The sequence below is a fragment of the Grampus griseus genome, assembly GCF_964374135.1.
Source record: "Grampus griseus genome assembly, chromosome: 4".
NCBI classification, from domain to species: Eukaryota; Metazoa; Chordata; class Mammalia; order Artiodactyla; family Delphinidae; genus Grampus; species Grampus griseus.
In genome coordinates, this window is record NC_138997.1 from 43,421,518 (window position 1) to 43,434,384 (window position 12,867).

Genomic DNA, 12,867 nt, shown 5'->3' on the forward strand with positions numbered 1-12,867 from the left:
GAAAGCTTAATAAAGATTTCCAACTGATCCTCTGAGGAAGGGAAGAATTGGGACTTCTTAAATAAATGTGTTCTCTCTCCTCTGGGCCTTCATAAACACTATTTTAACTGCACATACACTCTTAGGCATCCTCTTAGCCTAACTCTCACTCATCCTTAGATTCTCAGCTTTGTTGTCATGTCTTTCAGGGAGACTTCCATCCAGCCCCACACCTTTACTTCCCTGAGCCTGCGTTCAGCACCTTTCCTATGTGCGCACCCCAAAATCTGGTAAGTGAACTCTGTTATAACTTTCATCATGGTCTATTTTATATAAAAATTAACTGTTTATTTACAAAATGGAATGCTTCTGTGTATGCTAAATTGTTAGCTAGAGATTTGCCAGTTATCTGTGCGAATTATTTGTATTGGGGGAAAAAAGGCTTCTGAGAAGAAATTTTTTTTAGCAGGAAGAGGAAAGTGGGAAATGAAGAACAGAATGTGTATCTCTTCTCCAGTCTGTCCCCAGGCACTGGATCTGACAGAACTTTGTGAGCCTTGGGGCACAAGCAGCTCTTCTTGGGAGGTGACAAAGCACAACATACAGATAGGGCTTAGATCATGTTTTATATTTTGTTGAAGAACAGTGTGTCATACCAGCTTAATGGCAACATGGTGGTGGCTCAAGGATTTTGCAGGGTTGAGAATATGAGAAATTGAACACTGGTCAGGTGGCATTCAGTGACTGCATAGACACCAGGCACCTAACAGTGACTGCATAGGCACCAGACAGAAATGCCTTTTCAGTAACCCAAAGGAGAACACAAAAGGATCCTGTGAGCACATATGAGACACCCTTGGGAATTCTCAGGTAACTCAGGAGGCTTAGAAGGAGAACTGAAGTCTCCAAGTTATGTAGGTTTGAAGCAAAAAGCCTCATGCCAAATTCAGGCATTAAGGCTAATGCAACTTCATTTGCATCTAAGAGATGGTAAGTCTGGAGATTTTTGTAGGAGTCTTTCTACATCCCCTACAATACTGTGATTTCTTGCGAGTAGGTACTGTGCCTTGTTCACTATGGGGTTCCTAGAATTTGGCACAATATCTGACATATACTACATGTTCATTACAAAATTACTCTATTAACTAAATGAATCATGAGTGGTATCAGAACTGAAAAGTGTTTCTTCTAATCGCTCTAATTGTTTCTTTTTACCACTGTATTGAACTGATTCCTGATTTCCTTCATAAAAGATGTTTCAAATGAGCCTTTGAAGAAGTGTGGAATTTATGCTTCTTAAAGTGTGGAATTTGTGCTTCTTGTGTTCTTCCCTCTCATATTCAGCTTTCATAAATGTTATTTTAGCTGCATATACACTCCCCTGAGTCCTCCTACCCTGGCTAATTCCCACTTATGCTAATGATTCACAGGTATCTATTTGCAAGAATTATTTGTATTGGAGAAAAGACCTATTTTGTATGGGTGACTCAGTTTCACGTGGGTGAAGTTGCGAAGGGATAAAAGTAAGTGAAACTTTCAAACATTCTTCTCGGTCTGTTTCAAACCACATCCATTAAAATACAGTATTATCTGGTAAGAACAGATAGGTTTTCAAACAAATACAATCAATCTCTAGTGTAATTTGGTCAATTTGAAATTGTGGACGAAGAATTTTCTCTGTAACGTCCCCCAAACAGTACTATTTCAGAATCAGTCCCTGCTCCATGAGTACTACCTCCTTACATTTAGATTACAGGATTACCTAAAAATGTCTCCATATTTCATATGCTGCATTAGATGTTTTCTAAATAACAAGATAAATTTAGAGTGTAATATGGAAGTAAAGGCTGGTGCGTGTTTAGCAGCATTTCACTTAGAAGGCTGAATCTCTGTGTTGTGGTGAGAAATCAAATCTAATGTCAAACCCCCTTTTAAGAGAACATGATTTTTCACAGTGATGAGAGAGAGCAACCAAACTTATTTTTAAATTAACTGACTGCTCTCATGTGTCATTAAATAGTATGTATAGATGGTGGAATACATGAAGGTTACACTCTTGCCCCAAAGAGGTAAATCAAACAAGTGGAGAGAATTACACAGCTTTCACAAGCTCATATGTACCTGCTACAGAGTTGCCCATGGAATGTCAGGGCTCCTGGATGGTTTAGATATATGTCTTCCCTAAGGGGTATATTTGAAATTTTATGCAAAAAGCTATATGGCACGAATAACAAGCTAGACTTTTGAACCTCCACTGTCAAAAAGAGCAATACACTGTGAATATGACAACAGATATTTGGCAGTGTAATGGGAAATAAGTGCTCCCAAATAAAAATTTTTAAAAAATTTAAGTCTTTTTGACTAAAATGAAATAAAACTTTTTCATTAAAAATTTACATAATAAAACTAAAAATAGATTATGGGAATAATGGGATTCTTGACACTTTCAGCTAGAGTTGCGTATCTGACTGTCTTATAGAAAAGATATCCTTTGTGTCCTATTTGTACCCTCTCCATCCTCTCACAATCCATGAGACATGCCTTGTTTTGGCAGGCTCCTAACCAGAAAGTCAAAATATTAAGAAATCAGTTATAAAGGGAGGTGACTCATCTGACAATATTTGCATTACACTTCCCACTGAGCAAGAAGCTTAAGGAAGGATTCTAGTAACTTAGAAATAACATGTTTTTGGAGAAAGTCAAATGAGAGTTCAAGTAGAACTCAACTTATCTGTTCAGGCAACTGCTACACAATTTGATTCTTATAGCCTGTTTAAAAAATGTATGTCCAGGGCTTCCCTGGTGGCGCAGTGGTTGGGGGTCCGCCTGCCGATGCGGGGGACGCGGGTTCATGCCCCGGTCCGGGGGGATCCCGCATGCCGCGAAGCGGCTGGGCCCGTGAGCCATGGCCGCTGGGCCTGCGTGTCCAGAGCCTGTGCTCCACAACGGAAGAGGCCACAATAGTGAGAGGCCCGCGTACTATAAAATAAAATTTAAAAAAATTTTAAAAAAAGGATCATACACCATGATCAAGTGGGATTTATCCCAGGGATGCAAGGATTCTTCAATATACGCAAATCAATCAATATGATATACCATATTAACAAACTGAAGAGTAAAAACCATATGATCATCTCAATAGATGTAGAAAAAGCTTTTGAAAAAATTTGACACCCATTTATGATAAAAACTCTCCAGTAAGTGGGCATAGAGGGAACCTATCTCAACATAATAAAGGCCATATATGACACACTCACAGCAACATCATTCTCAATGGTGAAAAACTGAAAGCATTTCCTCTAAGATCAGGAACAAGACAAGGATGTCCACTCTCACCACTATTATTCAACATAGCTTTGGAATTCCTAGTCATGGCAATCAGAAAAGAAAAAGAAATAAAAGGAATACAAGCTGGAAAAGAAGAAGGAAAACTGTCACTGCAGATGACATGATACTATACATAGAGAATCCTAAAGATGCCACCAGAAAACTACTAGAGCTAATCAATGAATTTGGTAAAGTTGCATGATACAAAATTAATGCACAGACATCTCTTGCATTCCGATACACTAATGATGAAAAATCTGAAAGAGGAATTAAGGAAACACTCCCATTTACCACTGCAACAAAAAGAATAAAATAGGAATAAACCTATCTAGGGAGACAAAAGACCTGTACGCAGAAAACTATAAGACACTAATGAAAGAAATTAAAGATGATACCAACAGATGGAGATGAATACCAATTAAAGATGATACCATGTTCTTGGATTGGAAGAATCAATATTGTGAAAATGACTATAATACCGAAAGCAATCTACAGTTTCAATGCAATCCCTACCAAACTATCAATGGCATTTTTTATGGAAGTAGAACAAAAAAATCTTAAAATTTGTATGGAGACACAAAAGGCCCATAGCCAAAGCAGTCTTGAGAGAAAAAAATGGAGCTGGAGGAATCAGACTCCCTGACTTCAGACTATACTAAAAGCTAGAGTAATCAAGACAATATGGTGCTGGCAGAAAAACAGAAACATAGATCAATGGAACAAGATAGACAGCCCAGAGATAAACCCACACACCTATGGTCAACTTATCTATGACAAAGGAGGCAAGGATATACAATGGAGAAAAGACAGTCTCTTCAATAAGTGGTGCTGGGAAACCTGGACAGCTACATGTAAAAGAATGAAATTAGAACACTCCCTAACAGCATACACAAAAATAAACTCAAAATGAATTTGAGACCTAAATCTAAGACCAGACACTATAAAACTCTGAGGAAAACATAGGAAGAATACTCTGACATAAATCACAGCAAGATCTTTTTTGATCCACCTCCTAGAGTAATGGAAATAAAAACAAAAATAAACAATTGGGACCTAATGAAACTTCAAAGCTTTCGCACAGCAAAGGAAACCATAAACAAGACGAAAAGACAACCCTCAGAATGGGAGAAAATATTTGCAAACGAATCAATGGACAAAGGATTAATCTCCAAAATATATAAACAGCTCATGTAGGTCAATATTAAAAAAACAAACAACTCAATCCAAAAATGGGCAGAAGATCTAAATAGACATTTCTCCAAAGAAGACATACAGATGGCCAAGAGGCGCATGAAAAGCTGCTCAACATCACTAATTATTAGAGAAATGCAAATCAAAACTACAATGAGGTATCACCTCACACCAGTTAGAATGGGCATCATCAGAAAATCTACAAACAACAAATGCTAGAGAGGGTGTGGAGAAAAGGGAACCCTCTTGCACTGTTGGTGGGAATGTAAATTGATACAGCCACTATTGAGAACAGTATGGAGATTCCTTAAAAAACTAAGAATAGAACTACCATATGATCCAGAAATCCCACTACTGGGCATATACCCAGAGAAAACCATAATTCAAAAAGACACATGCACCCCAATGTTCATTGCAGCACTATTTACAATAGCTAGGATATGGAAACAACCTAAATGCCCATTGACAGACAAATGGATTAAGAAGATGTGGTACGTATACACAATGGAATATTACTCAGCCATAAAAAGGAAGGAAATTGGGTCATTTGTTGAGACGTGGATGGACCTAGAGACTGTCATACAGAGTGAAGTAAGTCAGAAAGAGAAAAACAAATATCGTATATTAACGCATATATGTGGATCCTAGAAAAATGGTACAGAAGAACCGGTTTGCAGGGCAGAAATTGAGACACAGATGTAGAGAACAAACGTATGGACACCAAGGGGGATAAACCGCGGAGGGGTGGTGGTGGTGGTGTGATGAATTGGGCGATTGGGATTGACATGTGTACACTGATGTGTATAAAATTGATGACTAATAAGAACCTGCTGTATAAAAAACTAAATTAAATAAAATGAAAAAATTAGAAAAAAGAAAGTAGTTATTCGGCAACTATGAAAAAATAATTATTTCAGACAAGCATCATCAATAGATGCTAATAGGGGCTTCCCTGGTGGCGCAGTGGTTGAGAGTCCGCCTGCCGATGCAGGGGACGCGTGTTCGTTCCCTGGTCCAGGAACCCACATGCCGCAGAGCGGCTGGGCCAGTGAGCCATGGCCGCTGAGCCTGCGTGTCCAGAGCCTGTGCTCCGCAACAGGAGAGGCCACAGCAGTGAGAGGCCCGCGTACAGAAAAAAAAAAAAAAAAAAAGATTCTAATACTAATGGATGAAAGTTTGGTGAGGAACAGGATACTTACATGGTCTCAAACATCGCTCCACAAATACTCATTAGTTACTTATTTTTTAATAAGTACAAAATACTTTTACAAAAGAAAAGCTTGGCAGAAATCACCTTAATCAAGTAATCAAAGTGTGCAACACCAGTAATGGTAAATCTTAGCAGAGTGTACCTCTTGGTATTATAAACTGAAAATAAAAGAACAATCATTTCTGTTATATTCCTGCTTAATATTCATAACCTAAATTTAATCAAGAAGAAATCTCAGACTAACCTAAATGAGGGGCATTCTACAAAGTAACTGGCCCATACTTTTCAAATATGTCAAGGTCATAAAATACAGGAAAAGCCCAAGGAACTGTTCCAGACCAAAGGAGACTTAAGAGACATGAAAACTAACTGCAACACATGATTCTCAACTGGATCCTGAACCTCTAAAGAATATAATTGAAACAAAAGGTGAAATTTGAATGGGGTATGTGGATTAGATGGTGGAATTATAGTAATGCTAATTTCCTGATTTTTGATGGTTATACTGTGTTCATGTGGGGAACTGCCCTTGTTTTTAGGAAATAAACAGTGAAATACTGAGGCTCTATCTGCAACAATTTCAAATGGTCCAGAAATAAACAATAATAAGGATACATAATAGAGAAGGAGGGAAATATGATAAAATGTTAATATTGTGGAAGTTGAGTTTGTTGTGCTTTTCTTGCAACCTTTCTATAAGTTGGAAATAATTTCCAAATAAAACATTTTTAAAAGGAGAGAGTATGTACTGAATGCATTAAAAAATATATTGTGAAAGCTTACTAGCCAAATAAATGACAAGACACAGAAAACAGAATAGGGGTCTCATACAAAATTACCATTTTTACCACAATGTTTGTATTCTTCAAGTTTTGGGGAGCACCAGAAATGAATACTCGTGTGAAAGACTAAAGAATACAAATTATTACAAAGTGTAAGGCGAAGAACACTGAGCTAGAAATTAGGAGCCCTGAGGTTTAAATCTCTGACAATCTCCAGCCTAGTGCCTCAGGATAGCTGTTTACTTTCCTGAGCCTCAAGCTTACTTAGTTATAAAGTGAGTGATTAAACCATAAAGTCCATTTTATTTCTAAAATTCGATGATTCAGCTTCCTCCAATTGATGGTTTAAACCAAATTACTATGACCTAAATATCAACTAAATATTTGACTAAGCACAAATCAATGATAAAGTTTGTTGGACTACTATTTTCAGATGATCTTGAATTTATTTGATAATATGGGGGAAAATCTAAAAGCACTTTCACATGTAAAAGTGTAAAAATCAAAAGCACTTTCAAATGTATATATTTGGTGGTTTTAGATTAAAAATTCTTCACCATTTCTTAACATATGGTAGAAGAAACATGGCCTGAGTTGAATTCCAATAATTGCCTGAATCAAATATCTGGAGAAGTGATTATCAAATTGGTCACATTTTCCTTCTTAACCCTTTAGTGCACTTTGTGTTCAATTAGCATAGCCGATTAGGAAATTACACTAACAAACTCATGGGTTCATCATTCAGATGACTCAGTAAACCTCTCACCCTTGCCAGCCATCTGACATATGCTCATCATTAGTCACAAGGTCAATTGAGTGACCACGTATGGATTTATCATTGCAAATTCATCACCAATAGAAAAATAATTCACAAAGCACATCCAATCCGCAGTGGGCTAGTGACATCATTTTTCTGTATGAACACAGAAGATCAAATTAAGTTTCTGGTGCTTTTACCATATGCTATTAATCTCAAACTCCTCCTCTTTGACTTCATAATCGGCTCAAATTTTAAATCCCTGCCAATACCGTTGTGCCTTTTAGACATAAACACCTCCTTAGCTTTGTTACTCTTTTGAGCAGAATTGGGAGGCAAAATATCTAAAGTGCATGTGCTTCTAGTTCTCCCACATTTGTAACCTAGGAGAAGGCGCTCACTTTTTCAATCATGCCTGTGTTGTTGTGTCGGCAATGCAATACACAAAGACACTGCTGTGAGATAAATACTTTTGACTGATCATAATAGTAATATGTTCATCACATTTTCACAAGTCCAATAACTTCCATAAAGCTTAATTTTCAAGTAGGGTGTTCATGTGTTCAAAAGTATATTTTAAAAGCTTACTAGCCAAAGAAATGAAGAAACAAACATGTGGTTTGACACTCATTCTGAATCTTCAAATAGTGATCTCACTGAAATGCACCCTTCTGAATGTGACTAACTATTGGGAATCAGAAGGCAATGTATTTACGTGAAGCAGCTCCATAATACCTTATATCCTTATGGTAATGGAACTCCAAAGCAAAACCTTTACCTAGAAGGAATGCACCTCTAAAAGCAGCCCAGACTCTGGAAACTTGTGGAGCCCTGAGATGAACAGAGGATGATTTGGTAATTGGTTATATGGGATACAGTTCAAATCGTTTAGGTTCTCATTCCCACTCTGTCAGAAGAACGCCAAGAGACAAGCACATACAAAAGGAAAGATCTCATTCTGCTTGAATATTCCATTAACCTATGAGCACCACTGCTCCCTTGGTCAGCTTTTTCAGGGCTTGCTGGCACGTCAGCACTGCTGACCTGGTAGGTCTGATTATGAATGATCAATGTGCCTATTTGCAATAAAACTCTTTGCACAGATCTGGACCCTCAGCCCTTATTCAGTCATGCAGATAATAACGGCAGTTCAAGGCACTTGCCCATAACGCCAAGCTTCATTAAACAAAGGGAATGTCACCAAAAGTCCCTTTAACTGTCTTTTTGCTGCTAGGTAGGGAAAAATTGACCATTCTGAGAAAATGGAATTTACAGTGTTAATAAATAAAGATTTGTATATCACTGTGCTCTACTTTGCACATCTTTCTTGAGTTTCTGAGGTTAAAATCCACCTCTTCAGTGGGGAGCAGAGTGAGAAATGTGAACAAAGGATGCTGTGTGCCTGAGGTCAGATTCTGCTTCAGAGGAAATATTTCAATGGAATTTTCAGGCCTGTGACAGGGAATGGGGTGTTGCCACTCCTCCTCATTCATTACAGATACAACTAGTGTTAGGCTAGTGTCTCAAAGGTTTGGAGGTGGGGGAGCTCCAGAGGAGTGCAGCGTGGACTTGAAAAGAGGGTCCCTCTGTGGTGCATTGAGGCATGATGAAGTCTGTCCACTTGCTAGTCTCTGGAAGGGTGTGAAGTTTGGATTACTCGTTTTCTCAGGCAAAATATGTTAACAAGTCACTGTTGTTTGGGGAAAGTGTCAGCTATAGAAGTTCTAATAAGAGATGGTCATCTAAGACACAGTCCCCTGTGTATCACCTTCTTACTCATGCCCCTCCCATGAACTCACACTCCACACCTTTGGCATCACTGCCACGTCCCCTCAATACATATATTAGTTTCCCTAACTGTTTAGAACACCCATTCACCTTTTTTCATAGTCCTCTCCTTAACATAAAACCAGGATTTCAGGACATCCTTAATTTTTCTTTTCCGCTTGAATAACCTGCTATGATTTAAAACTCATAGGGGAATGCGGTATTGAACGTCAAAATAATCATAGTTAAAGTCTGGGTTCCTTTACAATCAACTAAATGGCTATTTCTGCATAATAACTGGTATTTGCACTTCAACTCTTAGGTAATACCAATTCAGGAAAATTGAGAACAAGGGAACCCTTGTGCACTGTTGGTGGGAAATGTAAATTGGTGCAGCCACTATGGAAAAGAGTATGGAGGTTCCTTTAAAAATTAAAAATAGAGCTACCAATGATTCAGCAATTCTAATTCTGGGTATTTTTCCAAAGAAAATGAAAACATTAACTCGAAAAGTTATATGCACCCTCATGTTCACTGCAGCATTATTTACAATAGCAAGATATGGAAGCAACCTAAGTGTCCATCAATGGATGAATGAATAAAGAAAAGGTAGTGTGTGTGTGTGTGTGTGTGTGTGTGTGTGTGTATATATATATATATATATATATATAATGGAACATTATTCAGCCATAAAAAATAATTAATGCCATTTACAACAACATGGATGGACCCTGAAGACATTATACTAAATGAAATAAGTCAGAGAAAGACAAATATTGTACAATCTCACTTATATGTAAAATCTTACACACACAAAAGAGATACAGAGAACAGAATGCTGGTTGCCAGAGGTGGGGATTAGGGAGTGGGCGAAATGAGTAAAGGCAGCCAAAAGGTATAAACTTTCAATTATAAAATAAATAAGTGATGGGGAGGCAATATACAGCATGGTAACTATAGTTAATAATACCGTATTGCATATTTGAAAGTTGTTAAGAGAGTAGATCTTCAAAGTTCTCAAATTTTTGTTACTATGTATGGTGACAAATGTTAACTAGACTTATTGCGGTGATCATTTTGCAATATACACATATATGGAATCATTATGTTGCATAGGTGAAACTAACATAATGCCAATTACATTTCAATTTTAAAAAAAGAAAAACAATGGACAAATGAGAAATTATTCTGTGCGATGAATAAACACAGTCACAAAACTTAGATAAATTAGGCTCCAAATAAAACACCTTTCCACAGAAAGATTTTTGTCCTCAAGTGTTTGGAAATATTTTTTCCTGTTTTGACCCATAAAAAGTAGACCTAAGGTCGGAGGTATACGTACATGGCCATGTAGAACCTAATAAGACTAGTTGTTTTGTTCCAATTCACTACTAAATGCTAAGGAAAAATAGACCATCAAGTTTTCATGCCCATTCAGAAGTTGACTGGTGAGCAACTTACACACAGCAGTGGTCTGCAGAGCAGCCCTCTTTGCAAGCAAACAGCTTTCCCTTCTGAATCCTTCTCAAACTTTTAAAACTGTATGAGTCTCTCTGCTCATTCAAAGCCCAACACTTATTTATGCCCGCAAGTCACCTTGCAACAATTTTGTACGGGAAGGGAAATGTGGAAAAGGTCCAAAAAAGAGTAGAGAAGGAGGTGGTTTGGTTAATTTCAGTGGTAATGAAATTAAAAGTACAGAGGAATAATATTCCCAAGATGCCCTCCTGAAAAAAGATGCCACACAAAGAATAACTCAAGGACCTGAATATGATTGGCTCAAAGGAAAAACTAAGGGAAGACTTCAGAGTTACATTCAAACATTTGAAGTTTATCTGCAGATGGGGTATGGAGATTTGCTCTGTGTTTATCTGAAGGTCAGAAATGGGATTAATGGGTGAAAGTTGTCAAGTAGGAGATTTTGTTTCAACCTAAAAACAAGAACTTTTGAATCACAAAAACTACCGAACTATGGCTTGCTCAGGAGGTCACGTACTCCCTATGCCTATTTATGAGAGACACTTTAGGAGGCATTACTGGAATGGGTGAGAGATTATTCTTAGATGATTTTTAAAAATACTTCAAACTTTAAGAATTCTATAACTCAATGATGAGGCAGGGGCTAAGAAAGTTTGTGAAGTAAACCAACAAAAAACACAACTAGCATTATTTACTACCCTAATATCATCTTCAAGGCAGACTTGAGTCCCGTTTGGCATTCTCAGTAGGGCATACATCTCTCTTAACCAGTAAGATGATATGAACCTTAATTTCATGAAAATTAACTAATTTTGCTTAAAGAAACTTGAAGAAAAATCAAGAAATGACAGAGTACTATTCTGTAAAGTGATTCCATCTATGGAAACTCCCTGTGGCATTAAGATGTCCAGGTTTAAGTTACACAGTTTCTTGGTGTTTTGGAATAGTTTGATCACCTCAATTCAGTTTGGATGAGAGAAGCTCACTGTTCTCATTTTAAAGCTCAGGGATAAGATATTCTTAATACATCCTTCTCTTTCCTCCCATACTCTTCCAAGACACGAGAAGCTTCTGCCCAATACCATCTATTCAAACTGAAAGACTAACTGAGCTATTCAGAGATCCCTCCCAGGCACTTAGAGCTTTGTGCTATTGTCCAGCTGTATAATGCTCTGGTGAAGTCTGTGGTTCAGTCTGTTCTAATACACCTCCCACCAGCTGGAATACATGCCTTTAGCATTACAGTCTCTTTTCCATTATTTTTAATCCAGGCCATTCGGGGTTTGTTCTATTTTGTTTTGGACAGTATTATTATGTCCTTGGCCTCCAGCATTGGGGTTTTTTTCAGTACATTTCTACTAGAATATAAATGTTTGTAGATGAAATTGCTCCTATATGGTAGGTAGGAACCCTTCATATTTTTGTCTTTTTGTATTTTCCATTGCATTTGGCATAATGCCTTGTACACAATAGATGTTTTTTTTTCCTGCCCAAGAAAGTGTTGCCTGAAAAAGTAAAACAATGCTGAAATGATGACATTTATAAAATATCATACACTGAAATAATCTTTTGATACTTTTCATTCATTTCAACAGTAATTGACCAATTTACTATTGAATTCTATTAAGAGATTTGAAGTACCTGATCATCTACAATATAAAATCAACAACCTTAGTTTTCCAGAGTGAAAGAGGAAGAAAATCAGAGTGAAAAGAGTAAAATCAGTTTTTGAGCAATTTCATGATTTCCCTATATGAACACTATATCACTGAGTCACTAAATATTTTCAACAAAAAGAAGACTTAGCAACTAACAAGTCCAACTTCCTGAAGTGAAAGATAGACTATTATACGTTAGGGAAATGATTTGTTTTGTTGTTAAACAAGAGGACCAAACTCTTGGCTAGATTTTTAATAAGCAAAGGTGAGGCAGGGGCTTAGGGGTTGGGGAAGAGATATAAAAGGGCAAGGTCTTTCTTCTCTTTCTCAGAGAGTCTAGTAGATGTTGACAGTCCCCCTTGGCATAGCCAGAGTTCTGCTGTGGTGGAGTTTGCTTAGTGGGTAACAGATAATAATGATTTATGGAGGACAATTACTACCAATTATCTTGTTTCCGTCTAGAAGAGGAAACTTCCACTCTATTCCCCAGGGAGCAAACCATGGAAGAGGTACTCAGGCTCTCCCTCAACTCACTCCTCTCGTGGAAGAAAGACTGATCTAATTGATAAATTTGGGAGAAGTAATAAAGTCCATTCAGCTCAGCATCTTCTGGGTCCCTCTCTTTCAGATCTTGCTTGACTGAATAATGCAAGCTTTTGGGCCTCTTCTCCCATGTGATAGTTTAAGAGCTCAAGACCTACCCCTGCAAGGAGCAGC